The sequence below is a fragment of the Triturus cristatus genome, chromosome 6 (assembly GCF_964204655.1).
Source record: "Triturus cristatus chromosome 6, aTriCri1.1, whole genome shotgun sequence".
Taxonomy (NCBI): Eukaryota; Metazoa; Chordata; class Amphibia; order Caudata; family Salamandridae; genus Triturus; species Triturus cristatus.
The window spans coordinates 60,113,911-60,134,088 of record NC_140589.1 but is presented as its reverse complement, the minus strand read 5'-3'; the positions used below and the strand labels follow the sequence as shown (position 1 = coordinate 60,134,088).

The 20,178-nt window shown below is 40.1% G+C and overlaps 1 protein-coding gene and 1 long non-coding RNA gene across 2 annotated transcripts in view; both read left to right on the top strand.

Moving 5' to 3' along the window:
* Positions 1 to 20,178, top strand: part of DNAH8 (dynein axonemal heavy chain 8) — a 13,985,216-nt gene that overhangs the window by 4,253,728 nt on the left and 9,711,310 nt on the right. The window lies entirely within an intron of this gene.
* LOC146813764 (uncharacterized) lies at positions 7,080 to 14,024 on the top strand. Its single transcript, XR_014962894.1, has 2 exons — positions 7,080 to 9,101; positions 9,209 to 14,024. It is a non-coding gene; the product is annotated as an uncharacterized LOC146813764 (long non-coding RNA).

Here is a 20,178-nt window from a genome sequence, read left to right as displayed (position 1 = left end):
CAAAACGAAATTTCTTTGCCAATTTGAATGCACACTTACTGCTCTTTTTTTTTCGCAAGTTAAAATCACTTTTACAGACTAACACATTATGAAACCACTTTTCAGTTTTTTTAAAAAGCCCATGACCAGACTGCTTTTTCAGACCACCACCATGTGTATCCTCAGTGACTGCCTACACTCCTTCAAGGGCAACCACCCTTAGTGATGCTGAATGTATTTGCATTACAGACTGAAACCTGAAAACCCCACTCGCTTGTAAATACTGTGCATGATTATACATGGCAAGCAGCTGGGTGTGTTTGCTAAGAGTCTGCTTCTTCCCCCAAAAAATCGCTCCCCCTTTTTCCTACTAATGCAACTGTGAAATCACCAGAGCAAAACGCAATGAATCTCTGCCTGTAATTCCTATTTCCACACAGAGTCATGTTTTCACATTAGTCCCAAAACGAAATTTCTTTGCCAATTTGAATGCACACTTACTGCTCTTTTTTTTTGGCAAGTTAAAATCACTTTTACAGACTGACACATTATGAAACCACTTTTCAGTTTTTTTAAAAAGCCCATGTCCAGACTGCTTTTTCAGACCACCACCATGTGTAACCTGGGTGGCTGCCTACATTCCAGCAAGGGCAACCAGCCTTAGTGATGCTGAATGTATTTGCATTACAGACTGAAACCTGAAAACCCCACTCGCTTGTAAATACTGTGCATGATTATACATGGCAAGCAGCTGGGTGTGTGCTAAGAGTCTGCTTCTGCACCAAAAAATCGCTCCCCCTTTTTCCTACTAATGCAACTGTGAAATCACCAGATCAATACGCAATAAATCTCTGCCTGTAATTCCTATTTCCACACAGAGTCATGTTTTCACATTAGTCCCAAAACGAAATTTCTTTGCCAATTTGAAAGCACACTTACTGCTCTTTTTTTTTGGCAAGTGAAAATCACTTTTACAGACTGACACATTATGAATCCACTTTTCAGATTTTTTTAAATGCACATGTCCAAACTGCTTTTTCAGACCACCACCATGTGTAACCTGGGTGGCTGCCTACATTCCAGCAAGGGCAACCAGCCTTAGTGATGCTGAATGTATTTGCATTACAGACTGAAACCTGAAAACCCCACTCGCTTGTAAATACTGTGCATGATTATACATGGCAAGCAGCTGGGTGTGTTTGCTAAGAGTCTGCTTCTTCCCCCAAAAAATCGCTCCCCCTTTTTCCTACTAATGCAACTGTGAAATCACCAGAGCAAAACACATTAAATCTCTGCCTGTAATTCCTATTTCCACACAGAGTCATGTTTTCACATTAGTCCCAAAACGAAATTTCTTTGCCAATTTGAATGCACACTTACTGCTCTTTTTTTTGGCAAGTTAAAATCACTTTTACAGACTGACACATTATGAAACCACTTTTCAGTTTTTTTAAAAAGCCCATGTCCAAACTGCTTTTTCAGACCACCACCATGTGTAACCTGGGTGGCTGCCTACATTCCAGCAAGGGCAACCAGCCTTAGTGATGCTGAATGTATTTGCATTACAGACTGAAACCTGAAAACCCCACTCGCTTGTAAATACTGTGCATGATTATACATGGAAAGGAGCTGGGTGTGTGCTAAGAGTCTGCTTCTTCCCCCAAAAAATCGCTCCCCCTTTTTCCTACTAATGCAACTGTGAAATCACCAGAAAAAAACGCAATAAATCTCTGCCTGTAATTCCTATTTCCACACAGAGTCATGTTTTCACATTAGTCCCAAAACGAAATTTCTTTGCCAATTTGAAAGCACACTTACTGCTCTTTTTTTTTGGCAAGTGAAAATCACTTTTACAGACTGACACATTATGAAACCACTTTTTTGATTTTTTTAAATGCACATGTCCAAACTGCTTTTTCAGACCACCACCATGTGTAACCTGGGTGGCTGCCTACATTCCAGCAAGGGCAACCAGCCTTAGTGATGCTGAATGTATTTGCATTACAGACTGAAACCTGAAAACCCCACTCGCTTGTAAATACTGTGCATGATTATACATGGCAAGCAGCTGGGTGTGTTTGCTAAGAGTCTGCTTCTTCCCCCAAAAAATCGCTCCCCCTTTTTCCTACTAATGCAACTGTGAAATCACCAGAAAAAAACGCAATAAATCTCTGCCTGTAATTCCTATTTCCACACAGAGTCATGTTTTCACATTAGTCCCAAAACGAAATTTCTTTGCCAATTTGAATGCACACTTACTGCTCTTTTTTTTTGGCAAGTGAAAATCACTTTTACAGACTGACACATTATGAAACCACTTTTTTGATTTTTTTAAATGCACATGTCCAAACTGCTTTTTCAGACCACCAACATGTGTAACCTGGGTGGCTGCCTACATTCCAGCAAGGGCAACCAGCCTTAGTGATGCTGAATGTATTTGCATTACAGACTAAAACCTGAAAACCCCACTCGCTTGTAAATACTGTGCATGATTATACATGGCAAGCAGATGGGTGTGTGCTAAGAGTCTGCTTCTTCCCCCAAAAAATCGCTCCCCCTTTTTCCTACTAATGCAACTGTGAAATCACCAGAAAAAAACGCAATAAATCTCTGCCTGTAATTCCTATTTCCACACAGAGTCATGTTTTCACATTAGTCCCAAAACGAAATTTCTTTGCCAATTTGAATGCACACTTACTGCTCTTTTTTTTTGGCAAGTGAAAATCACTTTTACAGACTGACACATTATGAAACCACTTTTTTGATTTTTTTTAAATGCACATGTCCAAACTGCTTTTTCAGACCACCAACATGTGTAACCTGGGTGGCTGCCTACATTCCAGCAAGGGCAACCAGCCTTAGTGATGCTGAATGTATTTGCATTACTGAGTCCAACCTCAAACCCTTAAACTATTCTTTTTTTTTCCAGTACACCTTAATTTATCGTGAAAACATAGTCCATATTATTTTACATGTTCCTCACATTTAAATTTCTCCCAAAACAGAAAATGATAAACGCAACTTCAACAAAAAGAATTTCCATTTCTATTATTCATTTCTTAATTTACCATATACATCTCCTCTCAAACTCTAACCTCCCCTTTAAAATTAGTTAGTTGTGAAAGAAATGTGGCACTCAAACAGCAGATTATCAGAGCCAGGATCTCTGTTCTGTTCACCTCTCTCCTCTCAGCAGAACCAGATAATGGCAAACTTTCCCTCTATTTTTCCACACATATACATGTAAGTTTCAAATCTCAGTGCTTCCCCCTTTTTTTCAAATGTAATCACACATTTCTATTGGTTGAAAACCAACCCTTTTCCAAAAGTACCCTGCCCCCAACTTGACTTCTGCCTAGTACCCTTCCCCCAACTTGACTTCTGCCTGCTACCATAGCAACAGCTCATGGAACACTGCTGTGTGGAGTTAGGTCAGAAGTTCGCCACACAATGTTTCAATTCCACAGAGCAAGAGTGCTTGACTTTTCAAACCTAACAGCAAATCCATAGTACTGTTCTTTGGTAACACATTTTTTTGTACCAATACAAAACATGCTTCTATTAATTTACACATACAGCCTAGTTTTTATTCTAGAATGGTATGAAACAGCCAATCAGTTATTTTTGTTTTGAAAAAAATATGTATGCCTCCATTTCCAAACTGTCTTTCTTTTCATATTGCCATTCTACTGAAAGACACCTCCTGAGTGCATCCAGTTCTCCTTTGAAGATGTTCACAGTGTGGATTGTAGGGCACAGCTATGTCTTCTGGAGTGAAAAGTTTGCAGAGAAAACAGATATGGTGAGAGACCTTGCTTTGCCAAATGTAGACATTAAATGGATTGGTCAGAGAGGGTTAAAGTGGCACCAATTGATGCCATTGGTGAAATCCTTCATGCAAATCCAACACCCTGACCTCATAATAGTGCACTGTGGTGGCAATGACCTAGGCACTTTGACTGGGGTAGGTCTGGAAATGCTTATGAAGGACACCTTTGCACAACTGTTTTCACTTTTCCCTAAAACTGCCTTTGTGTTTTCCAACATATGCCAAAGGCAAAAATGGAACTGGTCCAATCATTTCTGTCCGCCGATTGACAAAGCAAGAAAGCACGTCAACAAATCTGTTTCTGCTTTCCTCCGTGACTATGGTATGGGTGCCATTTACCACAACAACTTGCGTTATGACATGCAAGACATTTATAGAGGAGATGGTGTGCACTTCAATGATGAAGGGAACAGAGTCTTCCTCTTGAACCTTAGACTCTGCATCGGTACTTACTTGTAGGTACCACTAACAAAATGACTTCATAAACACAACAGCTCTTTTTAGAGCTCCCTAATATCTAAACTCTTAAATCTGCATTTCATTTCTTTTTTAATTTATTTTTTCTTCCGTACGCTTACCGTAAGCTTACCGTACGCGTACCCCGTGATTTTTTTAAAAATCAATAAATGTTTTCTTTGTACTTTACAGTCCTTCTTTCACCCCCTCACAGATGTAAGGGGGTCTGTAACTCTCCTCATTGCCCCCTTTTCTTGTTTTCACTCTTTTTTTTTCTGAGTGAAACACACAAAATGGCGGCCACCGCTTCCTGGTTTCGGCCGATTCGAATGTTTACTAAGATCTAACAGCCAATCAGAATCTCGCTCGCGCACGCCACCGTACGCGTATGGTAAGCGTACCGTAAGCGTACCGTAAGCGGGCTCAGATATATATATTGATTTAAAGGCTATTTTCTCAGAATCTACTGAACAGATTTACACCAAACCTACAAAAGGCACTTCCTTGACCTACGGACTACCTCTCTGCCAAATTTCTAGTAATTCTGTTCAGCCGTTCGGGCTGTAGCTCGTTCTAAAGGTCCTATGGAAAAATGCATGGGAAAAATGCGTTTTGGGACCCCCCTTTTATCTCAGCCCCCGCTTGACGAATCCCCCCGAGACTTTCAGGGTAGGAGCGGAGCGTAGCGCCCCACCTATTTTGAGAAATTCGCGAGGATTCATCGACCGGCGCCAAAGTTATTCAAAATAGAATGTTGCGGATTTCCTATGGAAAAGGGGTCCTAACTATAACTACCTACTGGCGACCGCCAGTAGGTAATATATATATATATATATATATATATATATATATATATATATATATATATATATATATATATATATATATATATATATATATATATATATATTTTGTGTTCATTTGATGCAGCGTGAGTGGTCGTCGTGCTTATCACGGAACACCAGTTGTTTGAGGCTTTCCCTTCAGACCGGACAGTTTTTGGAGGAGTACGGGAGTGCTATCGGGGGAGCCCCCAGAGGGTCAGCCAGGATGAGGAACGAGGATGACTGCGGCGGGAGACCAGGGTCTTGTAGCGGGGCGGTTTTCGCAACTGCCAGCATGGGACACAGGTTCTCTCCAGTAAGAAATGCCTTGCCCGGAAGTCTGGCGCCACCTGGTAACTGGGCACTGCTGAGGCTGACGCTGATGCGGTGAGGATGTTTATGACAGTATCACTTTGTCCATGGGTCCCCCTCAACCCGGAGTGTGTGCCATAATATTATTGGATTCAATACATGTTGTCTGTCTCTGTCAGATACATTGACATTTGCCTCTGCGCCGGTTACATTGGAATAGGACATTGATTTTGCGCAGTTACATTTCATCATAACCAGTGACATTGGCCTAGCAGTATTAATATACTGTGTAAATTACCTGCTTTACCACTGGCCAACTTGGGGCATTGTTGGTATGGTAGTCCCGAGGGGATTAACAGCACGTGCTCGCAATTCGACTTTGAGTTTTTATATTACTCTTTGTCCTGTAATTGGCCCCTTGGTGAAGTTTTAGTTTTCCGTTACCGGTGCCTAACGATGAGTGAACAGAATGACTGTGTTATCAGCAGTAGGGCAGGAATATAATATACAAAGTGAGAGGTCACGCTGGGGCAGCTGTGTCTTTAACTCGAGTGAGCTGAAACCGGGACATTGGCAGAGTAGACATTATTTTTGTTAATTTCGGTGACATTTGGGAGCAGCAACTTTTAAAGTACATTTTACATTACTCTGTAAATTTGGCATTTCAGGACTAATAGTTTGGCAGTACTAATTTTAAAGCTAATTTTTCATCATGATGGATGCTTTTATAATATACATGTGTATGTTGTTACCTAAACTATTTGCTACACGATATTTCCAGCTAAACCATGAGTTGTATTATGCAATGTATTAGATCAGTTAATATTTTACCTGCAACCAGGCTGGTATTTTAGCTGTAGTAAATTATGTAATGTAGCATTCTGGGTCACACACCGATCGCATACACGGGGGTATACTTTCTATGTCTATTTATGGTCCAATGGGAAGGGCTATTTATTGTGCATGTATTTTGGCGCCAAACTAGATTGACAAAGGATTTTTGAAATCCGAAACGCGTCTCTCCTTACCTCTTGGATTGAGGGCGACCTGGCCGAAAAAATTAATGCTGATTCTTCTAACTCCTCTAGTCCGTGCCTTCTTCCATGGAGTTTCTGTGGTAGCTGGATTTTTGTGTTGAGAGAGATATATATATATATATATATATATATATATATATATATATATATATATATATATATATATATATATATATATATATACTTTCTTAACGTCTTGTAGCGACATCATCTATTCTTGACTCTCTTCTGCTTTCAGAGCACAGTCGGTCTCCTGACAGTCCAAGAACCTGTAAGCTAAGAGGCCCTTCTGGGAAACGCCGTCAACTAGCGGCAAAACGCTATCGCCGACAGGTGCGAACAATACGAAAACGTTACTTAGTGAATTAGAAAAGCTTCGGAGACATGAAATAGCCAAATGGTGGGAATGCACATCGTTGAAAAAATACCTCGAAGTGAATCGTATTCCGAGGGGTTTAAGGATTTTAGTAGCGCCAACTTACGAAAATCCAGATCCCGCCATGCTACACCCCGAGTGGGAAGGGTATGCTCAGACGTGAGTCCCTTGCTCTCCATGCCACTGGAATCAAGCTATCCTGGCTGACGAGGGCTGTAAGCCCGAAACCGGTCCTAGTGTCGTAAATTGGCTGCGATTAAATTAGCGTTAGCAGAATCCATCTGGTATTTACAGGCTATCCTGTACATTTTGTGGAATCCATTTTGTATTTCTGACAGCCATTTTGTCTTCCCTTGTGCTCTGTTTAAAGGACTGGCTATACTTAGACTCTGCTACCCTGCACATGCGCAGGAATATCTAACTGTCCATGCATCTGTTTTTAGTCTGTAACTATCAGGTTGTTTCTACCAGAGTCAGCAACTGCTAGCTCCTCCTATACTATTTACGGTGCATTTCTGTATGACCATCTATGTATGTAACTCTTCTCATGTATGCTTGCATCGTCCTTTTCCTGAGCCCCTGTGTGGGTATAAAAGACCCATGGTTCTTCTACTCTGGGTGCTACCTTCATTCAGCACCACAGGGTGCTGGGTGAATGTGGTTCCACCTCCTGAGGTTTAATAAACTATGTATTTTCTATTTCAGATTCTGTGCCAACTTCTTTCTAATAGTCTGAGGACTCTGTGCAGAGAAGGGCGAACCCCTTGCACTGGTAGGCCTAGCTGAGGCCTATTTTCTACAATTGGCGCCTCAACTTGGGGCTCATCGGTGACTCGGATGCCCAAAGGATTGGTCGCGACGAAGGATTGGAATCTCGCTCTGGACGTGATCACTGCCCGATAAGACCAGAGTCTTGGCATCCACGGCGACTTTTCCTTTCTTTCTGATCTGACCATCCAGGTGGCACCGGTCCTCGACTGAGATCTCTTCTGTTGATTCACCGTGCAGTGACCATTTGGTCGATTTTAGAACTTGGCAGGATGAATCTGAACACCAAGTGATTGGGAAGTGTCTGCGGCGCTTGCTGTTGGTTTTGATGCCTGTGATTGGTAAGGTAGTTTAGTAACGCTTACTGTGGCTTTGAGTATGGTATATTTTGTGTTGGCCAACTTGGTTTGTTTTGACATATGTGACTTGCAATTCACATAGGCAGGTAATGAGGAGAATTTTCTCTAACTGAATTGATTTGAACGGCACATCGTACTAAAGGTACCTTAAGTGCTACTTTGATTATAATATTGCATATTCTGCACTATTTTTTGGCATATCTGTCTTTAGCACACTTCAAAAGATGTGTTGCCTTTGGAATGGTACCAAAATGAAACTTGATGAAGCACAACTGGCCCCCCCTCGGAGGGGACGCCTAATAGGGATATGTATATTAAGTATGGTCTTTCTTCTATAATGTACAGCGCATTATGGAATAAAAATACTTGTAAGTGGTGACTAGTACCCCGAGGAACTAAATATGTACATAAAAGGATCCTGGTCTGTGCACTTAGTAACATTCATAAGTGATGAGATGCAGAGCGTTTTTTTTTGGTGTTCTGCCAGCCAAATCTGGTGAATATGACTTGCAACTAGTATTTACAAATGGTTTGGTTTAAGTACAGTCTGTGGGCTGTCTTTTGTTTCTGTCTTAAGTGTTGATCTGTGGGTTAAATGTGTGTTTACATGTTATGGTGTGGTAAATTGTGTTTTGGATGTTGCTAGCACTGGAAAAAGCGTGTGATTGAATGACTGTGAATATGTGAAAGAATTCTGAGAAGTGAAATTGTTAAGGAGTAAATTTAATTTGGTCTCATCACCATCAATAAGTCGCAAAAGGAAATTGAGAGGGGTGTAGCAAGAGAAAGAGAAACCCCTGTGATTTGATGACACCCTTAATGTACAAAAGTATTAATGAAGAGTAATTAGGGACCCGTTAAAAGTTTAGCTTGGAAAAATTGTGGGTATTTCGAATTTGCAAATTGTTCCTATGCAGCTTTGTGTTCTTGGTGGTTCAGTGAGCCAATGTGCTGGGTCCACAGGGTTGTAGGTTCTAATTTAAGCTGAACCTGCTAATCTGAGAATTGAACCTAAATTTATGACCCTTGAAAAGAAATTGTATATTAAAATAAATGTTTCCATAGGGCAAATTATTGCAGTTTAGATAACATTAGGAAGGCTTTTTGTCTTTGACAGCTTCAGGGCTGTGCAAGGCAGATTTTGACCTTGCAGCTTGTAAGGTGGGGGCTAAAAATAGAGGAGTGAAGCAGGAGGTGAAATCACTGCTTAGAAAGCTTCACTGACATGAAAATGTGTAATGCTTGCAGCAGGACAGCCTTGGAGAAAGGTGGGGGCTAGGAGCACTCGCTGTGGCCCGGTTCTGCGCTGAGGTTTAGCTTCTCTGATGAGACAGGGCAGCTGAGGAACGAAACCCAAGGAGCCTTCCTCTGCCCTATTTTGTGCAAAGACCAGTTAGACTTTCCATAGAAAACTGTTTTTATTTTTTTTTAAAACTGTTGCATTAATCCTACACAAAAAGTAAAATGATGCTCTTGCTTGAAATTTTAAGGGCTATATGCCTATATAAAAACGATTTTCCAATTGAGAATTAATTTTCTCAGTGGAAATTGTGGCGCAAAATTAACATGGATTATCGGATAAGAGTTTTACCTTTAGAAAGTTAAAATTAAGATGACCTGTGTAAAGAGAAAAACGAAATTGTGTGTTTTACAATAGACTAAATTCAGATACAAAATGTCACAGCATTTATCTTTTGTATAGGGTATTCAAAGGCATTCACATTATACAGCACGACAGATTTGTGTTGGCTTGAAGGGTTGACTTGCAAGGCGTGTGAATTTCGACACCTTTACGTGTTAAACAGCTGTGTCAACAAGACCATTTCTATTTCGGACTCCGGCTACAGAGAATAGTTGAAGTCAAAAACACGGAGTAAAATTCTGCATTTCAGACTGCTGTTTCCAAAGTTAGAAATGTAGTTTCATTATTTTTGCAGATTGACAGTAGGGATTTCTTTTCTTAATGCCTTTTTTTTTAAAATAAGGATAAGAGTGGTTTTTGATGTTCAATAATAATGGCTGTCCTTCATTTAAATGTGGCGCAGACTTAAGATGTTTCAAGATAAGCTTCTGTGCTTAGGGCTAAGAATTAATGTGTTTCAATATAATAGGCAAGGGATGCAGCTCGCTTTTCATATGTAGACTCATCAAAATGATTAGATTTATTAACAAAAAATATATTTTGATTATATAAAAAAAAAATGTTATTTCAAATAGGTGCAAAAACAAATTCGTTTTTTACTATTTATAATGCCTAATAATGATACTGTGACCTCCTAGCATCCAAATTGCATTTAAGCCGTGCTATACAGCAATAGGGGGTCAATTACATGTGAAAATGTCACTTTACCCAGGCGTACAAAACTCATTTTTATAAGGGTATACATTATACATTTTTGATGCCACATCTCTGGGATATGTAGAGGACATTCTGGGGATGACTATTATGCAAAAACATTGTAGGATGTTAATTTTTAAGTGCCCTGAAAATCAAAGTCGAAATTGGGTAAAAATTCACTATTTAAATGAGTTTTCTCCAGTCAGATCAGTTTTTAAACTGCCTTACGCCCCAGTAAATGCACATATGTAAGCATAGACCATCTATACTGCTAGACAAACGCTTGGCACACTGCTTATACATATCAATGTACAAAAATTGGCAGAAGTTATTAAGCTTACCTCTGAAATTGCTGGTAGACACACAGAGTGGGTTTTGCTGCTCTGTCTTCGGTCTTTAGGGTCACTTGGACTTGGAAGCACCACATGAAAACCTTGCATGCATGCTGGGGAACAGCTGCATAGGTTATAGGTCAAAGTCCTACATTTAGAAGCCTGTAGGGCTCAGCACAACGTTGCTTTGACATTTCGACATTTGAAAGACGAAATGGCAGGGGAAGAAAGAGGTTTTTGCTTACCCTTTTTTTTTTTGGTAAAAGCAAGTTTTTGTGTGCACTCAATGCACATAGTATATGTGACCTCTCTTTAAAGGACAATGGCTCTGCCATATATATATAGTATAAATGTTTTTAGGGTTGAATTCAGGAAGCAATGGGATTCAGTTTGACTTCATGCGGTCTCATGTTGCACTAGTACATTTGCTAAAGGAATATGTTCTTTGGCTAGCTGAAATGTGTTATTTCGCTCCTCAGAGTTTGTTTATGCCCAGTTGCTACAAATTGGGGTTGATAGTGTTGACAGAATGAAACCTGGTACAGGTTTCTTACCGTCAAAACTGGGGAGTGGAGGCTAGCTCCTCTACAAATTAAGGGTAGGCAAATTCATGTGTTCTCTCTCTTTTTCTTACTTTTTTTTTGAGCCTGTCTAAACTGTCTGTGAAATAACCATGAGACATTAAATTGGCTATTCAGTAATACTGTTTTAAACATTATTAGCATTAATAAAACGAATAAATATATTTTGCTATGTTACTACCCATCCTCTCAGATGGAATTATGAGAGGATGAGTAGTCTAGGTTGCTGTTTCCTTATTTGATCTTTAAGGGGAACTAGCTGTGGGTAGTTTTTGTTTGAAAATTCTCAGGTGACAACACCACTATTGTTTGTTATTCTCATGCTACATACAGTTTTGCAAGGGCATTGCTAGTTTTATTAGCTAGTCCGTGTAAATAAACTGACAGTCCTTACTAGAACTAATGTTGCATAGTTTGGATTGTGAAAATGTAGAATGCAGGGAAGAGGTCTATGTGATCCTTAGCAAACATTTTTGAGGAAACTTTTGTTTTACAGGAGTCTGTTAGTCACAAGATGTTCCGCTGGAGAACATGTACCCATTATGTTGAAGTTTTTAGTTCTGTATGTAATAGGAATCCCTGTTAAATTAGCAGTGTTAGATTTTCCTGTTGCTCCTATAACATGAGAGCATGGTCCTGAGTATACAATATAGGTGCTTTAATTAAGAAAAATCATTTTAGAAGTGTCTGCAGTCCTGTACAAATAATGCAATGTTTAGGAGTAAAACGTGTATAACATTTTCTTTTTCTTGAGGGTCTTTAGAAATGAACACAGACTTCCTTGACTGCTTGGCATTGGGTGACGTATTACTCTTGTCAGTTCACTAAAGAGTTTTTATACTTGCTAATAGGTCCAGACTGTTGTTTTATTTACTCTCACATATATGAAAGTGGTTCCAGGGGGCCTTGTTAATATATGGGGCGTCCCTAGACTAGGAAGTATTCTGAGACTATCCTCTCTGTTGATAGATTATTTTTGTGCCTTGTCTAAAGACCTTTTGTTCTGTCCACCAATAGATATTTGCTGCTTTACAACCATTGCCAGAGGGGCGCGTACATCAGATCCAGCTTGAGGAGTCAGCACCAGTCCAGCTTGAAGTCAAAGTGAAGGTAACCTGCACAGGCACTGCTGGCAACCAGGACCTCAGTGAAGGTAGAAGGCCGGAAGCATTGTGATGAGCGTACCCCTGCTACTATCTTGGGCGAAAGACGGGGTCACAAATCAGAAAGGAGAAATCGTGGATCAAGCTTTTGATGCCCAGCTGAGAGTCACAGACCGACCAGGAAGGGAAGAAGGTTTTTGCTTGAGGTAACCCCCTTTGAAACAAGGGTTGCTTCAGAGATCCTAGCATCAGGCCTCTGAATCCTGGTCCCAAAGTGGCTGTAAAGGAGATACCTGGGCACACTGAATGCAATCCATGGCCCCAACGAAAGAGCAGTGTGCCAGCAGAGCAATACAGGAGTTAGGGAAGGACTTGAGTTCAGGGTACAGGTGCTGTGTCTCTGGTGCCTGTTAGATTGAAATGAAGAAAACTGGTGCACTGCCTGAGACACTGGACAGGATCGCTGAGCGCATTTGCCCTGGTGGGTGATTGCCCTATCCTGAAAGAAGAAACTTTTCCCTTGAAACTAGGCCATGATTCCTGAGTTGCGAGTTGTGCAGCTCCACCGTGGGAACAACAAGAGCCTGCCTGTGAGGCTCAAACGGACACAGGGAGAAGACTCCCCTCTGGTTGGTTGTACAGCGGCTTTAATTTCCCAAGGACTTCTTTTTCTTTTTGTTGAAAATGTACCCCATTGATCGTCCCATTTTTGAGGAGGAGCAACCCTTTGCAGCTCTTCGTCCTAATTCTCATGGTCCTCCTGGTCCCCTGGATCCAGGATCATTTTTGTAAATAATATGTCTGACTGCTTTAATGTTTGTATTGGGTATAATGATAGATACTCTAGCCCTCATAAAGGAAACACTGGAAAAGTCTAGCGAAAATGTTTTTATTAGATATGTACTGTTGGATACTTTGATATTGAAATTGATGGTAACTGAAATGCATGGGAACCTTGAAAATGTTTTTACTGGATGGTTCTAGGATTTGCTAAGGACTAGAAAGCTAATAATTCTGTTTCTGATAATAGTAATTACTCTCTCCTGCTATCTGTATGACCCAATTCTCTGTTCCCTTTGTACTTCTGTTTATACCTCATACATACCCGCTTAACAATATTTAGAATGAGAAATGCCCACCTAGCAATGAATTAGGAAATTTATGAAAAGAAAAAAAAAAATTTATTAAAAATTAATATGCATATTTTTCATTTTTTCTACTGGATTATGGGAGATGTCTTCAGCTAACGCTAAAAGGGTCGTCTGTCGTAAATTGGCTGCGATTAAATTAGCGTTAGCAGAATCCATCTGGTATTTACAGGCTATCCTGTACATTTTGTGGAATCCATTTTGTATTTCTGACAGCCATTTTGTCTTCCCTTGTGCTCTGTTTAAAGGACTGGCTATACTTAGACTCTGCTACCCTGCACATGCGCAGGAATATCTAACTGTCCATGCATCTGTTTTTAGTCTGTAACTATCAGGTTGTTTCTACCAGAGTCAGCAACTGCTAGCTCCTCCTATACTATTTACGGTGCATTTCTGTATGACCATCTATGTATGTAACTCTTCTCATGTATGCTTGCATCGTCCTTTTCCTGAGCCCCTGTGTGGGTATAAAAGACCCATGGTTCTTCTACTCTGGGTGCTACCTTCATTCAGCACCACAGGGTGCTGGGTGAATGTGGTTCCACCTCCTGAGGTTTAATAAACTATGTATTTTCTATTTCAGATTCTGTGCCAACTTCTTTCTAATAGTCTGAGGACTCTGTGCAGAGAAGGGCGAACCCCTTGCACTGGTAGGCCTAGCTGAGGCCTATTTTCTACACTAGGATGCTTGTTTCCAGTCCAGGGAGGACCTGGCTTGGCAGTTCGGGCTGGACTGTTCCCATGGGGCACAGGGTCAAGACTGATTTGCATATGGCTGGGTTCAAACTGGAATGGCATGGTGAGCAAAAAAACGATGGATTTAGGCCCAGATCTCTGTACTGGGGTGAATGTATGACATTGTTCTGCATTCTGTCCATCAATTGTTGTTTTTGCAATTGTCACCCCGAGTGGGAAGGGTATGCTCAGACGTGAGTCCCTTGCTCTCCATGCCACTGGAATCAAGCTATCCTGGCTGACGAGGGCTGTTAGCCCGAAACCGGTCCTAGGATGCTTGTTTCCAGTCCAGGGAGGACCTGGCTTGGCAGTTCGGGCTGGACTGTTCCCATGGGGCACAGGGTCAAGACTGATTTGCATATGGCTGGGTTCAAACTGGAATGGCATGGTGAGCAAAAAAACGATGGATTTAGGCCCAGATCTCTGTACTGGGGTGAATGTATGACATTGTTCTGCATTCTGTCCATCAACTGTTGTTTTTGCATGCTACAGGAGTGGGCTGATAACAGTGCTCAATCATCTCGTAACATGCTACAAATCCTTATCAAATTCGCCACAACGGACAGAGAGAAAATACTTACACGGATTAACGAGATACACCAAGAGCTTGCAGAGGTAGTTAATCAAGACGAAGTCAATAAAGGTCTAGCGGATATAAAGAACCGCGTTTTGAAATATGAGGAAATAATCAAAGAACGAAAAGCCAGTAAGTTTCAGCGTGACAGAAACGATTACTTGCAAGGTAGAATTTACACTTTTTCGAGACGTTTCGAAAATATACGTCGCCAGGAGTTATCAAAAACCTCGGCGTTTCCTTCAAGTCAACGTGTACCGAGCGATACGGAGTTGAGTTCAGAAGTTGAATCCGAACCAGAAGCAGGTGGCACAAAAGAACCAGGACATCAGGCGCCCACACCTATCCAAGAACTCGGTTTTTTACGAGTCGAGCGTTTGATGAGTTTACGCCCAAGACCCCAGAAACAGACATACTCATCAAACAGGGCTCAAAATCAAGGAATAGAAGGAGGAAAAATCGCCGATGGGGCAAACAAAAATCAGCAAAAAAACGTATACAGACGGAACAAGAGGAAATGATTCATAACAAAGGAGAATCAGATAACACAGTTGTAAATTTAACTGACATGGCTTTGACTTCGGATGAAGAAAATATTCTTGCTTTAGGACTGTCGTATTGTAAAACAACCAATTTCGATTACACCCAAGCAAGAATAGACCTTTATCAATTCACACGAAAATTGAAATTGCGCAAACATTTCTTTAATATCAAAGAGAAAAAGATCGCGCAAGACCAAGGAGCAAGTACTGAACAAGAATCAGAAAATCTATCTGCAGCAGAAGCAGCCTTCTTAAAAGACATGGCGGAACTCGAGCAGGAATGTTTAACACAGGTACCTAGCTCGGATGTAACAGGAACAATTCTGGATTGCAATGTATCTACATCTGTGTCAACACCTTTTCGGCCTAAATCTATTTTTAATCCTCTTATGCCAAGAGACAATATTGACATTTTTGCAGATAAAATGATTCAGGAACTTAGAGTCTTGGCAATTGAGAGTAGCAATACATTTAATTTGTTGAAAAATAAAGAACCAGCTGGATATTCAAAGACAATGCAAAAAATCAAATCACGTTCTGACATCGTGGTACGTTGGTCCGACAAAGGAGGGAATATCGTACTTTGGCCCCTTGACATGTACAACAAGGAAGCTTTGAACCAATTATCAGACACGAACTGTTATACACGGATCAGTGCGACTAATATTATCAGCACTAAAGAACGATTCCATGGATGTTTATATGAATGGAAACGGAATGGGTTAATAACCAAAAATGAACTTGATTTTTAAAAAAATGACTATCCTGTGACACCGCAATTATATTTGCTAGCAAAAATTCATAAAAATGCAGAGTGTCCTCCCGGCAGGCCAATCATATCTGCCATTGGGAGTTTATTTGAAAATACCAGCAAGTTCATAGACTTTTTTCTGCAGCCTTTTGTACGTACTTTACCAGCTTATATCAAGGATACTGGCGATTTTCTCGCCAAGATTTTTGATTTTAAATGGCAAGAGGATTATTTGTTTGTTACACTAGATGTACAGAGTTTGTATACTAGTATACGACATCAGGATGGCATGAGAGCAACCAAACATTACTTGGACACAAGAGATTCAAGTTTACACGAACATACAGTGATGTTGTTAAATATGGTGGATTGGTGTTTAACTAACAACATTTTTTTGTTTGACAGGCTTGTTTACAAACAGGTTCAAGGTACGGCCATGGGTACTTGCTTCACCCCCAGCTATGCGAATTTGCATATGGGCTGGTGGGAGGAGCAAGTACTCATGACTCAGTGCAATACTCAAATGTGTGAAAATGTTGTTTTATATCAACGTTATATTGATGATATCTTTATTGTTTGGAGGGGCAGTGAGTCGAGTGCCACTGATTTCGTGAATATGATCAATATCAATGATTTAAACCTAAAGTTCACAGGCACTATAGATAAACAGTCCATTGTGTTCCTTGATTTGGAACTGTACACCATGAAAAACCGTATACACACACGCACACACCGCAAATTGACATCAGGGAATGCCATTTTACATGCCCAGAGTTTTCACCCTGTCAAACTCATTGAAAGCTTTCCCTTTGCCGAGTGCCTCCGCATGAAGCGGAACTGTAGCACCACTGAGAGTCTCACTATAGCAACAAATGATTTGTGTACAAGACTCAAAAATAGAGGCTACAATGTTAAAACTCTCAAATTAGCCAAAGATAAGTGTCAAAATATTGAAAGAAGAGATCTTCTTTTCAAGAATAAGGGCCAAAAACCAACCTTAGGGGAAACAGCCCAACAGACACCCAGGCTAATTACTGGCTATAACAGTTTCCATCAGAGATTCAGACAAATTCTGTACAGACATTGGCCGATTGTAAGATGTGACCCTGTTATAGGTCCTTCATGTGCCAAGTTCCCCCAGCTAACTTTCAGGAGAGCTAAGTCCATGAAACAGGAACTTGTATCAAATGCTCCTGTATCTGAAAAAGGTACCAGCTGGCTAAAAACCCAAAGAGGATTTTTTAAATGTACAAAGTGCAAAGCCTGCCAGTACGGAATCAATACTAAATCTATCGTGACCCCTCTTAGGAAAACTCCCATTGAGATCAGGGAGCACTTTACGTGCAAAACTGAATTTGCGGTGTACGTACTACGGTGTACATGCAATAAGATGTACGTTGGTAGCACCATTCACCCGGCACATGTCAGAATTCTGCAACATTTAAGGGCAATTAATAACAAAGACCCAACATATCCAGTGGCTCGGCATATCAACAGAGTACATGATGGTAAAGCAGAAGATTTGGTATATTTTGTGGCTGACAGTATTAAGAAAAATGTCAGGGGTGGAAATAGACAACTTGCACTAAGAAAGTTGGAGTCACGATATATTATTCAATTAGATTGTAAGATTCCCAATGGCTTGAATGCCGACGAAGCATTAAGTGTTCATCTATAAATTTCAAACTGCTTCTTCAAAAAAAGCCTTGTAACAATCCTTTGAGTCTTAATCCAGTCTATTTTTGTTTATTGATTCAGCTAAATTGTTTATATGTGCTCAGTAAGTCCCCCTATGCCAATACATGGCAACTATAGACTAATACTATGTGGCTTCATTGTTTTTGGTCATCAACATTAGATTCTTCATACAGTGCTTTATGAATGCCCACTTGGGCTGTATTTCAAATGTTTACGCACAATGCACTGTTTTTTGGAAATTTTTCCTGCATTAATTTAAATAATGATGTACTGATGTGCCTCTTTTGTAAATATTTTGTATCGCTATATTTTTCGAGTGACACTTGTCTGAGGAGAGACTTGTTTGACAAAAGTATTTCTTTCATGCTAATTGTTTGTTGATTGGTTGCCAAGTAATTGGGGGGGGTGTATTTTGTGCACATAATCAGCTTATAAGCAGTGTATGCGAACTGGGTCAGACACAGTGAGCAAGGCGGACTCGTTCGCCGAAACGCGTCTGAGCCACAGCTTTTGAAATAAAGCATTTCTTTAAAATCATCCCACGGAGTCGGTGCCTGATTCGTATGCAAGGAACCCGGTTTGGAGCTTATATATATATATATATATATATATATATATATATATATATATATATATATATATATATAGTCTTATAGTCTTTCTTAACGTCTTGTAGCGGCATCATCTATTCTTGACTCTCTTCTTCTTTCAGAGCACAGTCGGTCTCCTGACAGTCCAAGAACCTGTAAGCTAAGAGGCCCTTCTGGGATACTAATACTTATGTATAGACCTCATTGACGAACTCTGATGTTTTTCTATTGTTGATTGCAAAATGGCACATTTTGGGAATTAATTGGTTGACTGAAGTATTGATGTGCCAATGAGAAGAATATAAGAAATCCTAATTGGGCTGTAAGCAAATTACCAAAATACAAAACATTGAAGAAGCATGAGAAATTGAATGAGTGTCTGTTTTGTTAGGAATGTAAATAATGAACATGAATGCAGCATGAAGCTTAAAACAATGGCCTGAGAATTGGTAACACTGTTATGGGAAGCATTGGGGTTTTTTGAGCTGCTTGACGAAAAGCGAAAACGTTTGTCAGTTATGGAGCTAGTCAAGTCAAGTAAAACTTTATTTGATTGCTGTTTCAGACAATCATAAAACCACATAAAACACACAATTCATTACACATCAAAATGAAAAATATAAAATAGGCAATTAATTGTAAAATTCATTCAGTTAAATTACTATCCCTTAACTCATTGTAGGCTAGATGGTTATATTACAATGCATTTTCTGTGACTAAGTGCTTTCTTTAAAAACATTGCTACCCTCCAGACTATGTGTTCATTTTCCAAGAATTGTAGTACGGTAAACGCAGGGCGACATTGTCTAATCCCCAGAGATTTGTATATTGTAACAATCTACGTTTTCCTTAATTCAGTATAAAATCTACAAAATAGAACAACATGTATGGTGGATTGTTCTGAATAATTATCACAGGGACACAATTGCATTTCTCGTGCCCATTCATTCATTTTGGGAAAACTTACAAGTTTATGAAAGATCCCAAGTCTGAATCTGGTCAATAAAAACCTGTCAAAGCCATCATAGCCACCAGGTACCATTATTAAATAGGGTTGAATACTAAAAGTTGTTCAAATCATTTGACTGTACTGCACAGTGGGCTTTGTAATCTCTGCTGATATTCTGAGTGTGTCTAGTAGCAAGAGGCCCTCTTTTTTAGATCTTTTCTCGTGATGGTCAACATAGTGCTAGGCTCGGTAAAATATTCTAAATGGCCTAGATCACGCATAAAACCTCAGACATACTTTAACCAAGGGATAGTTAGAGCCCCTTCCAATTTTAAACAGTCGAATAAAATGTCCTGTTTAAGGGTAGTCTTTAACGATATCCAGATCCTATGCCATACAAGAATAGACACCATTTTTATGAGGTCAGCGATGTATGGTATACCCAACTCGGAATGGAAGACATACGATGATATACTGCTCAGTACTGCCAGGATATAGCGTAAGAATCCGTTTTCCACTATTTGTAACTGGTACACATCAACAAAACCCCAGACAACTGCCCCTCACATGGCCATGGAGGTGCATTTTGCCATATAGATCTGAATGAGCTCTGCCGGCGGCCTCCTACCCAACTTTCTTGAGAAATTAGTAAGGGTGGCTGTGGTCTTTAGAAATGCCAATTTGTTTGCTAGCACTGCTTGGGCCCATAGGTCATTCTGATCGAAAAGTATACCGAGATATGAAAATCTCTTAGTAAACCCTATCTTCTGGTCATCTATATACATTTCCCTACACTTCTGACTGCCATGACCACACCTCATTATAAAGGTTTTTGAGGTGTTCACCCGAAGGCCAAGATTGCTCATAAAGGCTGAAAAGCTACTTAAAACCTTTTGC